The sequence below is a fragment of the Elephantulus edwardii genome, unplaced genomic scaffold (genome assembly GCF_000299155.1).
Source record: "Elephantulus edwardii isolate Elephantulus edwardi_28Jun2011 unplaced genomic scaffold, EleEdw1.0 scaffold00027, whole genome shotgun sequence".
Lineage (NCBI taxonomy): Eukaryota > Metazoa > Chordata > Mammalia > Macroscelidea > Macroscelididae > Elephantulus > Elephantulus edwardii.
The window spans coordinates 18,379,230-18,400,762 of NW_006399777.1; positions in this window are offsets into that span (position 1 = coordinate 18,379,230).

Below are 21,533 nucleotides of genomic sequence, written 5' to 3' on the forward strand. Positions count from 1 at the left end.
CCCCCCCCCCAACTTCTGTTGAATTCTTGACCGCAGGTAGAGATGCCACTTTGTATGACTTTCTGAAAATGGCTTTTGGTGCTTTAGCTTCTAAATGGGTGTGATAGAAATGCAGCTTACCGGGGAGCCGCTCAGGGCTTTTTAATTCACCAGAAGAGGAAGCGGAGAGTCAGGGCAAGTCAGCTAATGTCTCGCAGCTGTGCTGGAGAAGTGTGAACAGCTCTGTCAGAGGAGAGGTCTCTTGCCCTTTTTGCCCAGACAGCACCTTCTACTCAAACCATCACTTCTCATTTGCCATCTGGGTAGAACTGCTGCTTTCTTACCCTCTGAAAAGCTCCGCGAGGGCTGCCAAGCTGGCCTCACAGTTACCCTGGCCCAAGGAAGTCTCACGCTCGGGCCTGGCCCTGCAGAACACATAAAGAGGCCTGCCAGGAAGTATCAGGAGCTATATATGCACAGATTCGGCCTCAAGCTTGCTAGCTGACCGGGAAGTAATCGAAGGAGAAGCGGTCTTTTCCCGGATTTGTAATGCTTTCCAGGTGAGCAAATGAAATTCCACCGCTTAGTCAAAGGAGTAAAGCAACGTTCCCTGGTGAAGTCTCAGGGTATGTTTGCTAGAATGTTGGCACTGTTAAGTAAGTTGTCAAGGAACTAAAGAATCTCAAGAAAGAAATACTGAATTTTAACTAACTGAAGAGATTGAGATTGTTCACAGCTTTAGTTTGCTTGGCTCCACAGTCAACACTCCTGGCACCAGTAGACAGGAAATTAAAAGGCACATTGCCATTGGAAAGTCTGCTTTTAGGGACCTCTCCAAAGTACTGAAGAGCAATGGTGTCTCTCTGGAGACTAAGGTGCGTCTGATACAGGCCAGGGTCTGCAATCACTTGTTATGTATCAGAGAGTTGGACGATGACCAAGGAGGATAGAAGGAGAATTGATACCTTTGAGCTGTGGTGCTGGAAAGAGTATTGAGAATACCATGGACTGCTAGGAAAACAAACAGATTCATCCTGGAAAGGGTTAAACCGGGTGGCTCCTTGGAGGCAAGGATTCTGAGACTCTGTCTAACATACTTTGGACATGTTTTAAGGAGAGACCGGTCCTTGGAGAGGGACATCATGCTTGGGAGGGTGGAGGGACAGCGCAGGAGGGGAAGGCCCTCTAATGAGGCGGATTGATTCAGTGACTGGAGTAATTGGGATGGGTGTGTCAGAGGCAATGCGATTGGCACAGGATAGAGCAGAATTTAGGACTGTTGTACATAGGGTTGCCATGAGTCGCAAGCGACTCGACGGCACATAACAACAACAACAACAACATAAGGCCACACTGGAGAGAGGATGAAAGGCACCCAAGCGCTGAGGACTTTCCTTCATAGGGTTGCTATGAGTTGCCTGCGACTCGACGACACTTAACAACAACAACAATATAAGGCCACACAAGATTCCCCACCTTAATCCTTTGCTGTTGTTGTTACATACTGTAAAGTGGAACCCAACGCATAGCTGAACTACTAGCAGGTTTTCAGAGGCAGTAGCAGCTGGTGGATTTGAACTGTGTTCCTCTGAGTTTGCAGCACAGCTCCTTAGCACGAGGCCTAGTGGTTTAGATATGTGCTTTCCCAGTGTCCCTTGCAGCAATGGCTTTGTGACTAAAGTTATATGCCTTAATTAATTTTGTCCCATGAGACATTAGGAGAAGGCTGATTGTAACTTTTCAGAAAGTTTTAGGTCTTTCTCTCTCTCGAATTAAACGCAATTTGGCGGGTAACACTCTCCCCCAACCCCCAGCTCTCCTTTCTTTTTCTCTTTTAAGGCTGAAAGGAAGCGTCATGAAAGTAGAATTTCACCTGCTTTATTTCTGGATCTATTTCCAATGCTTATAACAATGACTGATACATAGATTTTTTTCCCATACTGTTTACTGTCTGAACAATCCTGCTGAAGATTATCCAGAAAAGACTTGAACAGTGCATTGACAGGAACTACCAGAAATACAAGCTGGGTTTAGAAGAGGTTGTGGCACTAGGGACATTATTACCAACGTCAGATGGATCTTGGCAGAAAGCAGAGAGTACCAGAAGCATGTCTATTTGTGTTTCATTGACTGTGCAAAGACATTTGACTGTGTGGATCACAATAAATTGTAGCTAATCTTTAGGAAAATGGGAATCTCAGAACACTTGATCGTGTTTATGTGGAACCTATACTTGGACCAAAAAGCAGTCCTTAGAACAGAACAAAGAAACACTGCATGGTTCAAAATCAGGATAGGAGTGCATCCTGTCCCTGTACCTTTTCAATCTGTATTCAGAACAGATAATTTGGGAATCAGAGGTTTATGAGGAGGAGTGTGATGTCAAAATTGGAGGAAGACTAATTAACAACCTACCATATGCAGATGACACAACCTTGCTTGCTGAAACTAAAGATCTGAAGCACTTACCGTAAAAGGTCAAGGACTGCAGTCTTCAATATTGATTGAAGCTCAGCATCAAGAAGACAAAGATTCTCACCACTGGGCCAACTGACAGCACCATATTAGGTGGAGAAGAGATTGAGGTTATTAACAACTACAGCTTTCTCAACCTCACAATCAACACTTTTCGTACCAGCAGTCAGGAAATTAAAAGATGAATGGCATTGGGAAAATCTGCTGTCATGGAGTGCTGAAGACCAGTGATGTCAGTCTAGAGACAAAGGTGTGCCTAATCCAGGCCATGGTCTTCTCAATTACTTGTTATGCTTCAGAGGGTTGGACAATGACTAAGGACGACAGAAGAAGAATTAATGCCTTCGAGTTGTGGTGTTGGAGAAGAGTCTTGAACATACCATGGACTGCCAAGAAAACAAATAGGTCTGTCTTAGAGAGTTTGAAACCAAGTCTCTCCTTGTAGACTTGGATTTAGAAGCTCTGCCCTCACTTACTTTGGGCATATGGCCAGGAGAGATTGGTCCTTGGAGAAGGCCATCATGCTCTGAAGGGTGGATGGACAGCGCAGAAGAGGGAGACCTCGGATGAGATGGATTGATACAGTAACTGGGGCGATGGGGGCTGGTGTGTCAGAATTAGTGAGACTGGCTCAGGACAGGGAAGGGTTCAGGGCAGCTGCTGTACATAGGGCCGCTATACATTGCAGGCAACTCAGTGACACATAATGACAATAACATATTTTGACAGGTTTGGAAGCAAGAGTGGCATTCACTACCTAAACAACATGCCTCTGGAAACTCTTCAGGCATTTTGTTTATAGGGTCGCTGTGAGTTGGTGCCTACTCTGCCTCCAGGAGCCAGGCAAGCCAGGCTTGGCCTAGGGTTTAAGGCGGCAGCAGAGGGCTTCAAGCCCGGAAGGAGAAGAGGGGAGAGAGGGTGGCTGTGTTCTTCCAGGTTTGCTCCGCCCAGGGTTGCTATGGCCCAGTTGCCAGAGAGAGCATGGTGCTGTTTGGGCGGGGGTTGTGGCAGTTTTCGGATGTGAAGGACTACTCTGCCTTTAGGAGCCAGGCAAGCCACGCTTGGCGTAGGGTTTAAGGCGGCAGAGGGCTTAAACCCAAAAGGTCCCAAGGGCCTGCGGCCCTCAGGCCTGTCTTTCTTTGTTTTTATTCAAACATTCCTCTAGGTCGTATAGCCCTGGTGTACAAGTTGCCGTACTGCGGCCACTTTTAGTTGCTGTGAGGCTGAACACTGTGACACTGATGTGTCAAATGCATTATTGGTTGGCTACCCAATGCGGACAGAGAGTGGGGTGGAGCTCCCCGATTAAAACTAGCTTGGAAGGAGGAGTGGTATCCACTTCCGTAGTAGCTTGTGTCTGGAAACCCTATGAACCTGGAGAGAAGATGAGAGACACCCAAGCGTCGAGGACTCTCCTTCATAGGGTTAATATGACAACAACAACAACAACATGAGTGGGTGCTCAACTCAAAGGCAATCAATATTTACTGATTGACTCAACAAATGAAAGTAATTATCCCTTGTTTAAAAGATCCAAAACATGGAGGCTGTGGTAATGCGTGTGAACTGTGTTTTATTCATTTGTATCATGAAGTGATAGTGCTAAATGTGCCCCCCATGGTTACATTAATTGTATAATTTCTGTTATTTAAAGGAAAATAAAATTGTTTTAAAAGCACTCCATTTCCTCTAACTGCCCGAATCACAATAGTTTGGCTTGTTTCCCCCTTGACTGCCTCTCTGTTTTCATGTCCATGTATTTTAAGGATTTAAGTCAGTACAAGGAAGCTCTGGTGGCGTAATGTTGAGGAGTTGCGCTGCCAACCCAAAGGCACGCGGTTCTAGTCCACCAGCTGTTTTGTGGGAGACAGAGGGGCACTCTCCTGTGCAATTAACTGTCTCTGACAACAGTGGGTCAGTTTCAACTCAGTGGTCCATAGCAACAAGATATAGTGTAGCCAGTGTGCTTCTCAGAGGCGAGGATAGTTATTTGGAAAGGCCAGTCCTTGGAGAGAGATATCACACTTGGAAAAGTTGAGGGACAGAAAAGGAGGGAGGGGAAGACTCTCAATGAGATGACCTGACACAGTGACTGTAACAACGGACTCACATATAGCGGAGGTGATGAGAATGACGCAGGATAGGGCGTGATTCAGATTCAGTGCACCCAGGGCGTCTAGGAGTCCAAGTCAACTTGATGGCACTTAACACAACCACAAAGTCATTATCTACGTGTTCCACACAGCTAGGCCCACTCTGCAGCACAGGCCTGATCTCATTCTTTTCTTTCCTGTTTTAGGACAACCATTCTCGGATGTCTGTCTGCTCTTCCCCGGACCACTGTATCATAAATGCAAGTCCAGGACTTGCCCTCAGTTCTAGAAAAGGCGCTACAACTTGTGAGGATGGGTTACGAAAGGCTGCCCTGAACGTTGGAGGTGGGTCCAAGTAAAAAGAGATCATTGACAATTTCAAACTTTTCTCCAGTTATTAATTTAGTAGTGAGTATTTTTGTTTTCTTTTTTTCATAACTAATAGGGTAATTGCATTCCTTTTTAGTTGCTGTTGTTTTGTTGTTATGTGCTGTCGAGTTGCTTGCGACTCATAGTGACCCTATGTACAACAGCCCTAAACTCTGTTCTGTCCTGTGCCAATCGCACTGTCTCTGACACTCTCGTCCCGATTATTCCAGTCACTGAATCAATCCACCTCATAGAGGGCCTTCCTCTCCTGCGCTGTCCCTCAACCCTCCCAAGCATGATGTCCCTCTCCAAGGACCGGTCTCTCCTCACAACATGTCCAAAGTATGTTAGACGAAGCCTCAGAATCCTTGCCTCCAAGGAGCCACCCAGTTTAACCCTTTCCAGGACAAATCTGTTTGTTTTCCTAGCAGTCCATGGTATTCTCAATACTGTTCTCCAGCACCACAGCTCAAAAGCATCAATTCTCCTTCTATCCTCCTTGGTCATTGTCCAACTCTCTGATGCATAACAAATGATTGCAGAGACCATGGCCTGTATCAGAGGCACCTTAGTCTCCAGAGAGACACCATTGATCCTTTTTAGTACCTGCTGTAATAAATTAACACAGAATTGGTGGCCTAAAGCAACGGAATTTATTTTTCTGCAGGTCACAAGTCCTAAATCAGTAGCAACCAGCTTTGGTTGACTGTCAGCAGGTTTGTGCTTTCTCCGGACGCTAAAGGGCATAATTTGTTCCTTGCTTCTTTCAGCTCCTCCTGGTTACTCGGAATTTCTTGACTCATGGCGTTAACACTCCAGTCTTTTGTCACAGTGATCACATTGCTCTTCCCCTTTCTGTATCAAATATCTCTCTGCCTCACTCTTTTAAGGCTGTGAAGGCACTTAAGGCTCAGCCAGATAATCCAGGATAATCCTCCCATCTCAAGAGCCCTTACTGTAATCACAACTACAAAGACACTTTTTCCAAATAAACTAATACACAGGTTCCAGGGATCCTCCCTCTCATTGCTGTCAAGTTGGAATCGATTTTCCGCTGACCGTCCAGTTTGTTTGTGGAGGCTGTAAAGCACACGGAAGGAGATTATCCACCTCTCTTAACTCTGATTGCTATTGCTATAATTGAGGGAAATCTCTATTCTTTCTTTATAATAGAATGGGCATCCACTTTCTAAACAACATGCCTCCGGAAACTCTAAGAACTTCGATAAAGGTCTGTAGTTTTAGAAAGGCTTCAGGCCTTTTGTTCCTAGGGTCACTATGAGCTGTGCTCGACTCGAAAGCAGTCAACAACAACAGAGTGGTCCAGGAAGAGCAGCTGTCTGAGAAGAGCTGACCTAAAATTCACAATAAAATGATGGTAATAGAATGGGCTCACCCCTGTGGATCAGAGCAGGTCAGCTGGCTAATACGGCAAATGACAACTGGAGTGGTTCAAGGGGTTAAGCCATGATATTTGTGGTGACCCTCATTCCATTCACTGTAATAAATTTTGATTGTTGTTGTTAGGTGCTGTCAAATCAAATACAACTCATAGCAACCCTATGAACAACAGATCTAAGCTCTGTTCTATCCTGCGCCATCCTCACACTTCCTGACACACAAGAGCCCATTGTAGCAGTCACCGTGTCAATCCACCTGGTTAAGGGTCTTCCTCTCCTTCACCAACCCTCCAACCTTCCCAACATCACATGCCTCTCCAAGGAATAACCCCTCCTAGCAATATGCCCAAAGTATGTGAGGCGAAGCCTCATCATTTTTGCCTACAAAGAGCACTCTGGCTGCACCCTCTCCAAGAGAAATCTGTTTGCTTTCTTAGCCGTCCATGCATGTTCAGTGCTCTTCTCCAACACCACAGCTCAAGGCGTCGATTCTTTTTCTGTCATCCTTCTTCACTGTCCAGCTCTCAGATGCATAGCAAGTAATTGGAAAGATCATGACCTGAATCAGAGGAAACTTAGTCCTCAAACTGACATCATCAAGCAATTAAAAAAATGTAGCCTTGGGCATGCTCCCTAGTGTCTACCAAGACATTTAGAAGATAATACCCTAGGGAGCTCACTGAAAGAGATCCACATTCCAAAATAAAGTGATCCAAGTGAATGTGGAAATAATTTAACAATACTGTTACTATCCCAAGCAAGCAAGATCTTGCTAACAAATATTGTAAATTCAAGCTGGATTTTTAAAAATATGTTTAATTTCAGAAATTCAAGCTGAATTCAGAAGAGGACATGACCACATGGGATATTATTGCTGATACCAGATGGGTCTTACCTTAGAGAATACCAGAAAGATGTTTACTTGCATTTTAATGACTATCCAAAGACATCTGACTGTGTGAATTATAACCAATTATGGCTAACATTAAGAATGGAAATCCCCCCAAACACTATACTTTACTCATGTTGTGTTGTTGTTAAGTGCCGTCGAGTCGTGGACAACTCCTAGCGACCCTATGAATGAAAGACCTGAACACTTGTATAACTTTCATTGTTTCTGCACATTCCTAGAGTTTCCAGAGGCAAGCTATTTCGGAAGTGGATGCCACTCCTACTTTCAAGCTTGTTTTAATAGGGGAGCTCCACCAAACACTGTCCACCATACAAAATGTAAATATAGAACAAAAAGCAATCTGAACAGGGAAGCATAATGATGTAATGTGTCATTACTTCCCTCTTCCTTGTTCCCTGCTCTATCGTGTGCCAATCTTACTGTTTCTGACACACCTATCCCCATTAGGATAGAGGATAGAGCACAGGATAGAGCAGGGTTTAAGCAGGGTTTAGGGTTGTTGTACATAGACTCACTAGGAGTTGCAGGTGACGTGACAGCACATAACAACAATAGCTTCCTTTTTTGCTATTATGATTAATCCTGCTATTCATGTGTAATTGTTGTATAAATTTGTATTTTCCAAATAAGTAATTTGTTCCTGGCATGCGAACAATCTAACCTAGTCCATGTTGACGATCTCTTGTGTGGTTTGGAAGGAGGAGATTACAGAGCTACATACTGGTATTACTTTCTTATTCTTGCTATAACAAATTAATGCCAATTTGGTTGCTTAAAATAACACATATTTATTATTCAACAGTCTAGAAATCAGAAGTGCAAAATTCATCTCATTGAGATAAAATGAATATACTCATAGGGCTATATTCCATTTCCTTGTTTTTCTTCAGCTTTTAAAATCTACCTGTATACCTGGGCTCTTAACCCACTTTTATTTTCAAAGCCAACAATAGTTATGTTGCTTCACTGCTTCTCTGGCTCTTCTCCCTCTCTCTCTTCTACTTGTACTCGACACTCTGATTACACTGGATTCATCTGGATAATGCAGGGCCCTTTCCTTATTCTAAATGCGGCTGATCAGAAGCCACAATTAATCTGGAATCTTAATTCTTCTTTGCCATGTATTATGGATTAATGTTCCCTCCCCCCTAAAATAATACTGCATTTTGGCTAGGCCAAGATTCTCAATATTATACGAATTTTCTTCTATTTATTATCTGATGTGATTGGCCTATGAGCTGAAAATTCTATGGTGTTAATGAAGTAAGATAAGTGGTAGTTTGATTAATAAGGCAGGATGAAGTCTACAAGAATAGGTTATATTTTGAGTCAACCTCTTTTTTTGTGTGTGTGAGAAAAATTTATATTTAGAATTAGCCCGCAGGACTCAGTTTAGATGATCCCAATTTTGTTGGCAACATCCAAAGCATCATAATCAGGAGCAAGTTGGACATAGGCCTTCTTCTCTCCATCAGGCCTGATCAAAGTGTTGACCTTAGCCACATCAATGTCACAGAGCTTCTTTACAGCTCGTTTGATTTGGTGCTTGTTGGCCTTGACGTCCACAATGAACACAAGTGTGTTGTTATCTTCTATCTCCTTCATGGCTGACTCAGTGGTCAGGGGAAACTTGATGATGGCATAGTGGTCAAGCTTGTTTCTCCTGGGGGCTCTCTTCCGGGGGTATTTGGGCTGCCTTCGGAGTCTCAGCATCTTAGACCGCTGGAAGGTGGGCGACGTGTGGATCTTTTTCTTTTTTTTTTTTTTGGCTGTGGACGCCCTTCAGGACTGCCTTCTTGGCCTTAAAGCCCTTGCTTTAGCTTCAGTTTTGGGAGGGGCAGGGGCTTCCTCACTTTTGGCGCCATCTTCGTAGAAAGTGAGTCAACCTCTTTTTTTTTAATCATTGCTGTGAATTTTCTTCCTCCTCCATCCTACTTTCAATGCACCCCTCGTTCTAGATAGTTCACATACAAATAATGCATAACCAGATACTCCTCTCGGAAAGTTCTTCCCTTCATCTGTTCTGATGAAGTGTTAATTACCTAACCACTCTTTCCCCTTTCTCTTCCCAACACTGGCATGTCTGTCCTATTTTATAATAACAGTGTTATGCAATATTTGTCCTTTTGGAACTGAGATGTTTCACTCAGCATAATGTCCTACAGGCTTCTGATGTTGTGTAGTGCTTTGTAATTTCATTGTTTCTCAGTGCTGTATAGTATTCCATTGTGTGAATGTACTGTAGTTTTTCTATCCATTCATTTGTTGGTGGGCACTTGGCTTGCTTCCATCTCTTTGCTGTCGTGAACACGCAGCAATAAACATGGGTGTGCATACGTCTGTTTGAGTTGTGGTTTCTGGATTCTCTAGGGTGTATTCCCAGTAGTGGAACTGTAGATCAAATGGTATTTCTAGTCTCCACTTTTTAAGAAAGCACCAGACTGTCTTCCATAGTGGTTGCACCATTTTACATCTCCACCAGTAGTGAATAACAATTCCAATCTCTCCACAACCTCACCAGCATTTGTTGTTTGCTGACCTGTTGAACTTTGCTATTCTTGCTGGGGTGATGATATCTCATAGTTGTTTTGATCTGCATCCCTCTGAGTGCTAGAAATTTTGAACATTTCTTCATCTATTTGTTCACCATCTGAATGTCTTTGTTGGTGAAGTGTCTATTAATAGACTGTGCCCATTTTGCAATTGGGTTGTTTACTTTTTTCTTGTTAAGGTTTTGTAGTATAGATCTAAGTTCCTTATCAGATATGTCATTGCCAAATATTTTTTTTTCTCCAGTCTGTGGATTGCATTCTACCTTGTGGAGAAGTTTTTTTGATGTGCTTAGAGATTTGATTCTTAGAAGGCCCCATTTGTCCGTTTTATTCCCTCCTGGTTGTAGGTTGAATCAACCTCTTTAGAGATATGAAAGATATTAGAAAATACACAGAGGTCAGAGGACCTTCAGTATCACGGAAAAAGAAAGCCAGTATATCTTTTGGACCCAGGGTTCAGGGTTCATTTCCTGTGGGCTTTCTAGACTAAAGCGAAGATTGATATCAAGATACATGGAGATATCTGAGACACCAAGCTCTCAGGTGCTAGAAAATGACAAGGACCTTCTACCAGAGCCAACACACTAAGAAAGTCTTCCTCCAGCTCATGTCCTGAATTCTGACTTCTAGCTTTCTGCACTGTGAGAGGATAAATTTCTGTTTGTTGAAGTGATCCAGGTGTGATGTTTCTGTTTCCGCGACACTGGGTAACAAAGGTGAAGGCATCACATACCATTCTGGAGGTCTTACTGTTAGTGCACAGACATCTTTAGGCAACTATTACATAGTATCTTTTTTGTTGTTGTTATTAAGTGCCCTTGAGTTGAATACGACTCATAGCGACCCTATGAATAAAAGATCTGAACCCTGTTCTGTAACTATGATCATTTTTCTAATGTTAAAAGACAGTATCTTTTAGTTAAAAGGAAATCTTTGCTCCTGTCTTTTTATTGAACTAAGTATTTAGTTAAATCTCTCTCTTTTTCCTCTCTCTTACCACCTACACACACACACACACACACACACACACACACACATCTCACAAGAAATAAACTACTAGGGAAAAGAAGCAGAATCAATACCTAAAACAAACAGATCAATTCTCTTACTGATAAACATGTGTCCTAACTACTAAACTAAGTTTTCACATAATTTTCTCAGAAAAGTGCAGATACCTGGATCAACATTTTCCACATTTCTGTCTCTGAAAAACCTTTCTCTGCTTTCATACCATCGTTAGGATGGTTTTCTCCAAAGACAGTCCATTGACTTTAATAGTCAATTATCTTATGAAAGGCAAACATTCTTACAATCTTCCAATGTCAGGTTTGTTTCCGAATAAATCCATGAATGTTTCAAAAAGTCTTAGATTCCAGTTTTAGCGCCCATCCTCAATCTGTTACACCAACAATATTAAGGAATCCGAGAAGACATCTCTATGCATAGTGACTATGTTAGTTGATATCTAGAAGAATTTCCCTTCAGAGAAACGCCATTACATATTTACTCTTGAAGTAAGCTATTTTTGCACTTTCTAAGTCAGACTTCTGACTCCCCTAGGGGTTCATTGCTTTAGAAAAGAAAAAAAGAAAAGTCTCCCCCAGTGAGGGGTGAAATGGATGATGGAGAACTGCCATCATTTCCCTTTTTTCTGTGAGGAATTGTGTCAGGTCACACTTGCTCACCATTATCACTTCTGTTCAAATATTATGAAAACACAAGTCAATCATCAGAAAAGTGAGCTTTTGTACATGACTCTCAAGATTCTGGTTCTGGAAATAAACACAGTCTTAGAGAAGACAGAAAAAGACTTGTTTGTTGTTGTTGTTGTTATGTGCCATCGAGTCATTTGCGACTCATAGCAACCCTATGTACAACAGCCCTAAACTCAGCTCTGTCCTGTGCCAATCACATTGTCTCTGACACTCCCATCCCAATTATCCCAGTCACTGAATCAATCCACCTCATAGAGGGTCTTCCCCTCCTGCGCTGTCCCTCTACTCTACCAAGCATGATGTTCCTTAGAACTAGTTAAATTAAAAACAAACAAACAAACAAACAAACAAATAAACCACCAAAACCTGCTCAATTTGGTCCTTATTTTATGTAATTGTGGTTGGAAATCACCAGAGGTGGTGACTAAGAGCTCTAAAAGGTCTGCTGTCTTACTACACCTAACTCTGGTGGACTAGCACTGCAATCCCAAAGGTCAGATGTTAGAATCCACCAGCTGCTCTGTGGGAGACGGATGGGCAATCTTCTTCTCCATCGTTTTGATTTGTTGCCTCTGAAAGCCCCTTGGAGGGTGCGCTATGAGTCTGTTCTGATTCAACACCACAATAAAGCACTGGCAACAGGTTAATAAGCAGCCCTGGTTGCCCAGTGGGTGAAGTGGTGGGTGCTAACTGTAAGATCAGTGATTTAAACCTGTAGACAGGAGAAAGCGGCTCCTTAGAAGGCAGTTCTCCTCCATACTAGGGTCTCTGATTTGCAATGGGTTTGATAGAAGTCAAGGGTTTTTTTTTTCTAACATAAATAAACAAACTTGCTACAAGGTCATGGGTGCTAACAGAAGACAAAAAGCTCTTAAATCAGAGACAGGATATCACTGTACATGACACTATGTGAGCATCGGTACATTTGTGTCACTTGTAATTGTCTCTAAGTCCCCCCATTGCAATGCAGATGGATTCAGATAGATGCCGTAGATGACATTACAGGACAGCAATTTGTGCAGTGAGACTACTTAAGAGATTCTCACCACTGGGCTAATTGGCAGCATCAGTATGGGTGGTGAAGAGATTGAGATAGTTAACAGGTTTAGTTTACTTGGCTCCACAGTCAACACTCTTGGTACCAGCAGCCAGGAAATCAAGAAACGAATTGCACTGGGGAAGTCAGCTTTGAGGGACCTCTCCAGAGTACTGAAGAGCAAAGATGTCAGGCTGGAGACTAAGGTGCGCCTGATCCGGGCTGTAGTCTTCGCAATTAAGTGCTATGCATCGGAGAGTTGGACAGTGACTAGGGATGATAGAAAGAGAATTGATGCCTTTGAGCTGTGGTGCTGGAGAAGAGTGTTGAATATACCATGGACTGCTAGGAGAACAAACAGGTTTGTCCTGGAGAGGATGAAGCTTGAGTGCTCCTTGGAGTCAAGGATTCTGAAGCTTCATCTGACATACTTTGAGCATGTTGCAAGGAGGGACTAGTCCTTGGAGAGGGACATCATGTTTGGGAGAGTGAAGGGACGGCACAGGAGAGGAAGACCCTTGATGAGATGGATTGATTCTGTGATTGGGATGGTGGGAATGAGTGTGTCAGAGACGGTGAGGTTGGCACAGGATAGAGCAGTGTTTAGGGACCTTGTGCATAAGGTCACTATGAGTCGCAAGCGACTCGACGGCACATAACAACAACAACAACAACAACAACAACAACAACAACAACAACAACCAGGTAGCATGTCACAAGTATACTCTTGAGGAAGACACTAGCTTTCCAAGCTCTAAGGAAACCTACATTTGTGTTCTGGAAAAAGAATCTGTCTTCCAAGGCTTTTTACTAGCAGAAATGTTGGAGAATATATTCTGGGGGGGTGGGGAGGAGGCGTGGGGGAAAGGCTATCTTGGGTCTTGCTCATAAGTCAGGTAGGAATGTAAGAGTCTCAAGAACTATATGTCTCCTTATAGTTACTGACATATGCTACATTTCATGTAAGATACTAATATGACAAATCCTCACCCATTTTGGTGGATTTTTTCCTATCAGAAGCAATTATTTTGTGACAAGGCATCCAAATTCTTACCTATTCCCCTTTATAACTGAAGTCTGATTAGGGATGTGGTTCATGACCAGACGTGACTTCAGATGAACAGCCATGTGCGTATGTTGAACCTACTTTGACCTTAATCAGGAAGCAATCCAAGTGCCCATCAACAAATGAAAGGATAGAAAAACTATGGTATATGCATACAATGGAGTACTGTGCAACACTGAAAAACAATGAACTTGTAAAACATTACACAACATGCCAGACACTGGAGCACACCATGCTGAGTGAAATATCTCAATCACAAAAGGACAAATATTGCATAATACCACTGTTATAAAGCAGGTCTGACATGGAGGTGTTGGGAGGAGAATAAGATAAGGGAGGATAGATAGTGACCATTGCATTGAAACAGATGAAAGAAAGAACTGTCTGAAATGAATATATGATTAGGCATTATACATATGACAACAGCCCAGAATAAGAGATTTATCATTATAAAGAGGACTGGGGAGGGTGTGGGGGGCAGGAAGGGTAGGTAATTGGGCAACATGAATGAACATTAAAAAAAAAGTGAACTGGGGAAGGGGAAAGGAAAGGTAAAGGGGCAAATATCACGTTACAATGAGTGAATGGAAAATCTAACGTCTCTGTAAATGTTCATTAAAATAATAATGAAAATGAATATTATTTAAAAAAGAAAAAACCATTTTTTTCTATCAGGTCAGATCTTTTGGAGTCATTATCTGTGATATTCATTGTCTGTCCTCGTCCTTATAAACAATCAGTCACTAATCTCATTGACACAACTCTTGCGTCAAGCCATTTTTCTAGCCCTTCTTTATGCCGTGTTCATTCTCTCTTGCTGTCTTTCATTGACTGTTGTCATCACTTTCCTTGCTGATTTACTTCTTTTTCTAGTTTTGTCCAACTCTAATGTACCATTCACGTGGCTGCCAGAATAAACTTCTCAAATGCAAATCTAAATACGGCATTTTTTTATATTATTATTATTTTTGTGTGAGTGTACCGTCAAATCAGATCTGTCTGGTACAGGAGGAGATTGTCCCTCCTTCCCCAGCAGAGCATCTGGTGGATTCGAACCGTGCACCTCTGGGCTTATAGTTGCAGCTCCTTGCCACTAGGCCACCAGAGCTCCCCCTAAATATGGCATTTATGTTCTCTACAAGCTGGATGTCCCTCTCCAAGGAATAGACCCTCCTAGCAACATGGTTGAAGTACTTGAAATGCAGCTTCAGCAACTTCTCCTCCAAGGAGCACTCTGGCTGCACTTTCTCCAAAATATACTTGTTTTTTTTCTTTCAGCAGTCCATGGGATGTTCAGTGTTCTTCTCCAATAGCACAGCTCAAAGGCATCAAGTCTCCTTCTGTCACACTTATTCACTCTTCAGCTATCAGATACACAGCAAGTTAGGGGAACGATTGTTGCCTAAATCAGATGCACCATAGCTTAACTTTGCATGTAATAGGAATTCAACAAAATAGTTGTGAAAGAATGAATTGATTATTACATTTTGAAATCCAGGCAGTGCACCTATCTTTTTTTAAGAAAGAATGTGCTTTATTTATGAAAAACTTGAATATCATAGATTATTCTGTCCCGGTAATATTTTTTCCTAGCCAGAAGAAAAATAGTGCAAAGCTTGTTTTTGTCTTGGCTTCCTGAGTAGAATATTCTTATGAAAAGAAAATTGATTGGGGGAAGTGGCGGACAGGGAGGAAAATGTGCAAAAATGAGTGAATGGGGAAAAAATAAATACAATTACAAAAAGAAAAGAAAATTGATAACAGAACATTGATAACACAATATTTTAATAAAATAAAAGCTTAATTTAGATAACCGATACTCTAATTCATCTGTTATGGCATATCTTATTATTGATAGGTGTCAATTTGAACACTGTCAATTTAATTTGAAAATATGCCAGGTTTATTAACACTACGTTCACAGACTTTTAAATTAAGTTGCTGATTCTGTCAATAATTTAATTTACTCCTATTTATGAAAAGAGTAGTATAAGCATTTCTTCTTCTATGATATTTTTCCATAATTTTTACTTCTAGCAAGTGTGGAGTGGGCCAAAGTTTCAATAGATGTTTAAAAACTAAACCCAAATCTCATGATGTGTTACTTTAGCTGTGTACAAAGAATGGTGAGTTAATGTGGACATTACTATTTAAGTTTTTCTTATCAGTAACTTAGAGGGTATTATTGAACTCCTCAAAATGGGTTTTTTCAATGTATAAAATGATGCATGTGGAATTCTGGCAATATTTTCAAGAATGTTTATAATTCCTCCCCTGTAATTAACTGCCTCTGAAAAACCACCAGAGGGTCAGCTATGAATTGATTTTGATTCGATGATATGCAACAAAAGCTTTTGGTGTTCTCTAAAATGATATTTCTCATGTTTTTATAAGGCTTGAAAGAAATTCTACTTCTATTTACTTATGTTGTAATGGGTATTATCTGTCTTTGTGTAAAACATATAATATGTAGAAGAACTTGTTCTCATAAAATCTAGACCCTGCACACCAAATCGCCCTATGTCCACAGAATCTTTATTTCCTTTCATAAACATCCAGGAATGATTTGAGTGGGATCATTCACATGGAGACTTAAAATTTAAGTATTTACAGTCTCGTCAAAAAGTTGTTCTCTGGCAAAGCTTAACAGGACAGCAAGTTAGAAATGTTGGAGGGGATGTGGAGAGATAGTGGTACAACCACTCTGGAAGGCAGTTTGGCGTTTCCTTAAAAAGCTGAACATAGAGATGGCCTTCGCCTCCTCCCCCCATTGGTACTTGTACCTTAGAGTCACAATGCGGCTGCTGTTGCTCCAGTTATCAAGGCCACATTCAATGACAGGAGGTGGTGGGCTGGTTTAGGAAAACAAGAAAGAATTCTCACGGAAGTCTGTCTCCTTTTACTTTATCAGTGAAGGGTTTACAATTATGTTTACCTGAAAACACTTTGTCCTTGTCTCTGGTTGATAAGAGAAACTTTTAAAAACTTGGCATTTTCTCTAATGGTTAAAGCGTCTTTTTTCTATAAAGGTTCCACATCAAACTTAAAAAAGTTAAGTTAATGAAATGACTCAGGTAGGGGCTGGCTAGGTCACAAAGACTCACTGGTATATAACTTCAGGAGTGAAGGGACTTTATTTAAAAAGTTACGTTTATATAGAGGTCTAAGTACATTCTAATTAAGGCCTTCCGCTGTAAAAGTTCAAAACCCATCTTCCACTCTGTGGGAGAAAAAATAAGACCATCTATTGTCTTAAAGATTTATAACCTTGGAAATTCTGCAGATAGTTTTACTCTGTCCCAGAGGGTCACTAGGAGTCAGAATCAACTCAATCAGAATCGGTGGGTAGCTGCGTAGTGCTAATGAGACCCCAGTAAAGTCACTGAACGCAGAGGCTCCACGGCCTCGTAGTTGGTGTCAGAGACTGATGCGTGAGAGGACAGCAGATTTCTTTTGGGGAAATCTCTCTTATTTTGACCTGCATGTTTTCTTCATCTGTGTACATTTTTTTAAAACTATTTTAAATATTGTTATATTGGTTAGAGTACAAAATTCATATACCTTGTGTTTCTGTTTAAAACACAATTTCATTTTAATTGCTATTTTAATGGATGTTTACAGACAAGTTAGATTTTCACTCATTCATTGTTGCACATTTTTACCCCCTCCTTCTCCTCTCCCGCAGCTCAGTTTTTTTTATTATTCATTCATTGTTGCACAATGACCTCCCTCGACTACATTGTGTTTCATTCATGTACATTGTGTTTCACACATTCTTCTGTTCACATTGTGTTTCAAATGATCATTCCCACACCTTGTGTTTTATAAAATTAATCACTATCGATCCATGACCACCATTACCCTGCCTTTTCAGGTCCCCACTGGATCTTTCTTAACCCCTTCACCGTCTCCCTCTGCCCACTAAACTACCCTGTAATTTCCCCCCTCTGTCAGCCCCCACACCCTCATTTGTGTAACTTTTGCTATGAAAAAGAAAAATGGATAAAGATAGATAGATAGATAACACTTTCTGTGAGCCCTGTGAAAGATTCTACTGAATTACAGAACCTGAATAATGGAAATCAGCAGATTTGGAAGTGAGGATGTCACAGGACCCCCAGATTTATAACAGCCAGTGTCTGGAGGCTAAGCTTCTGTAGGGGTCCAGAGGACCAGGCCCTGTGACTGGGGAAGTGGGACCCAGTTCTGAGTGTTTAGGACCAGAGGAAGAAAGATTGCAAGTGCACTTAACAGGATCCAAATTTATTTTATTCGGCTGGGATAAGAAAAGGACTAAATCGATTTGGCTGGACCAACACGTTTTGTATCAGAGAAGGGAGGTTGGATTTCTCAGTGATAGGAGAACACCAAGTTCTGCTAGAGTCTCAGATCGCCTTGGCTAAGCCTGGGTCACAGAGCCACAGTGGGCATCGGGAAGGAGCATCTGGTGTGACTGAACTAGCCGTAATGACGTCAGCAGTCCTGATCTGTCACTGCCAAACGCCTTCCTAGACAAAATTGGAATTTTGTTAGCTAAGAAGGAGAAGAAATGTCTAAGGAGGGCCCAGTGCTCCTGTGACAGCCATGAATACAAGTTCACATTTTATGTAGCTGCTGTCTGTTAAGTAGAATATAAACTCTATGGGATCCAGAACTTGATGAGCCTTCCTTAGAGGCTACTGCATGCTCAGCACACAGTAGGTCCTGAAAACATGGTAGTTGATTGTGCTAATGTGCCACATTGTCACACTGGTAAATAGTTAAATACTGACCTTTACACTGGGAAGTCGAGAGCTGGAATCACAACACTATATATTACACTTCAGTCTGGAAACTTTATTGTAACAAAAGTATTTATGTAGATTTCCTAGAGTGATGGTTTAGCAGGGTATAGAAAATATTAGAGTCTAACTCATGTACTTACTGCAGAGGGTCAAGGACTGCAGCCTTCCATATGGACTGAGGCTCAATGTCAAGAAGACAAAGATTCTCACCACTGGACCAATTGGTAGCAGCAGGATGGATGGCGAAGAGATTGAGATTGTTCACAGCTTCAGTTTGCTTGGCTCCACGGTCAACACTCTTGGCACCAGCAGCCAGGAAATAAAAAAACGTATTGCGTTCAAAGTGTCTGCTGTTAGGGACCTCGCTAAAGTACTCAAGAGCAACGGTGTCTCTCTGGAGACTAAGGTGCGCCTGATACAGGCCATGGTCTTTGCAATCGCTTGTTATGCATCAGAGAGTTGGACAATGACTAGGGAGGATAGAAGAATTGACACCTTTGAGCTGTGGTGCTGGAGAAGAGTATTGAATGTACCATGGGCTGCCAAGAAAACAAACAGATCCATCCTAGAGAGGGTTAAGCCAGGCTACTCCTTGGAGGCAAGGAGTCTGGGGCTTAGTCTGACATACTTTGGACATGTTGTAAGGAGAGACAGGTCCTTGGAGAGGGATATCATGCTTGGGAGGGTGGAGGGACAGCGCAGGAGGGGAAGACTCTCTATGAGGTGAATTGATTCAGTGACTAGGGTAATCAGGATGGGTGTGTCAGAGACAATGCGATTGGCACAGGATAGAGCAGGGTTTAGGGCTATTGTACATAGGGTTGCTATGAGTCGCAAATGACTCGACGGCACACAACAACAACAACAACAAAGTGAGAATAGACACGTTTTGTCTGAGTCTCTTAAAAATCAGTATTGCTTTTTGAGGCATTATCTCTAAAAATCTGTTAAGATATTGAAACTGATTTGACAGTTCAAATCCACTAGCTGCTTTGTGGACTTGATGGTAGGATTAGTTGGTTTTATTGATTTTATTATAAACGAGATATCATAGGTATCGTTGAAGGGGAGCACAGGAGTATTTAATTTAATTCTATGATGTTAAAAAATGATACATAGAGATGAATTGTTGTTGTTCTATGCCATTAGTTCACCTGTGACTTATAGCAATGCCCCCCGCCCATGCACAAATGACCTGGATCCTGCCCTATCCATAAACCAATCTCATTGTCTCCAACACACCTACTCCCATTATTCCAGCTACTGTGTAATCCATCTCATCGAAGGTCTTCCTTTCTTGCGCTGTCCTTAACCCTCATAAGCATGATGTTCTTCTGCCCAAAATATGTCAGATGGAGCTTTAAAACCCTTGAGGCCCTTCACCAAAGAAGACATTCAGATGGCCAACAAGCTCATGAAGAAATGTTCAAAATCCCTAGCTCTAAGAGAGATGCAGATAAAAACAACTATGCGATATTCTCTCACCCCAGTCAGAATAGCAAAATTTAACAGAACAGCAAGCAACAAACGCTGATGAGGTTGTGGAGAAACTGGAACCTTTATTCACTGTTGGTGGGAGTGTAAAATGGTGCAACCACTGTGGAAAGCAGTATGGTACTTTCTCAAAAAGTTGCAAATAGAGATATCATTTGATCCAGCAGTTCCACTACTGGGAATGTACCCCAAAGAGACCATAACTGACATCCAATCAGATATATGCACAACCATGTCTATCGCGGCCTTGTTCACAATAGCAAGGAGTTGGAAACAACCTAAGTGCCCATCAACAAACAAATGGATAGAGAAGGTGTGGTATAGTCACTCAATGGAATACTACGCTACATTGAAAAGGAACTCATGAAATATTATTCAAAATGGGTGACCCTGGAGGACATTATGCTGAGTGAAGTATCTCAGTCACAAATGGACAAATACTGCATGACGCCACTGTTGTAAAACAGGACTGACCTCGGCCTTGGAGGGAGACTAAGAATATGGGATAAATAATGTATACTGCATTGAAACAGATGAGGGAGAAAACTGCTTAAAAGGGATATGTGATTAGGTATTATTGTCATGACAGGAGTCCAGAATGAAGGCTGCATAGTGGAGTGGACCTGGGGGGAGGGATTGTAAAACAATGAAAGAATTTTTCTTTTACTTTTCGAAGAGAAGCATGTACTGGGGGCGGGAAGGTTGGACAGGGAGCAAAGTGCAACAATGAATGAATGGAAACCCAAAGTCTCGATAAATTTTCATTAAAATGAATAATAATAATAATAAAAAGGAATAAAAAACCCTTGCTGCCAATGAGCAACTTGTTTACATCCTTTTCAGGACAGACCTGTTTGTTCTCATGGCTGTCCTTGGAATGTTCAATACTCTTCTCCAGCACCACAGCTCAAAGGTATAAATTCTTCTTCTGCCATCCATAATCGTTGTTCGCCTTTCTGATACATAGCTAGTAATTACAAAGACCAAGGCCTGGTCAGACTCATCTTAATCTCTACACTGACATCCTTGCTCTTTAGCACTCTGGTTTCTGACAGGAATTTTTTTTTTCTTTCTTTTATATTGGTTTGCATACAAAGTTCATAAGCATTGTGTTTCAGACTACCCTTCATTTACATTGCATTTGATAAAATCATCCCCATCCGTTATGTATTATAAAATCAATCACCCATAAACTATGCCCACGGTTACTCTGTCTTTCCAGATCCCCACGGGGTCTTTCCCATTTCCTTTCCCCCCTCGTCCCTCCTTCCACTGACCCTGTGATTTCCGCCATGCCTGCCCTCATCTTTCTGCTCCAGCCCCTGCCGCCTTTGGATTTCCATACATGTTTTACTAGTTCTCCCTCTGTTATTACTACAATGGTCTTATGTAATATTTATCCTTATGAGACTGAGTTAGTTTACTCAACATAACGCCCTCCAGTATGTCTCAGATTATGTAATAATTTTCTAAACTGTTGGTCCTGAGTGGTGCGTAGTATTCCATCATGTGAATGTATTACACTTTCTCAATCCATTTGATTGTGGTTGGGCAGTTGGTCTGTTTTCATGTTCTTGCGCTTGTGAATAATGCTGTTGTGAACATTGGCGTACAGATCTCTGTGTCTCAGTTTTATTTCCTCAGGGTATGGCTGGGT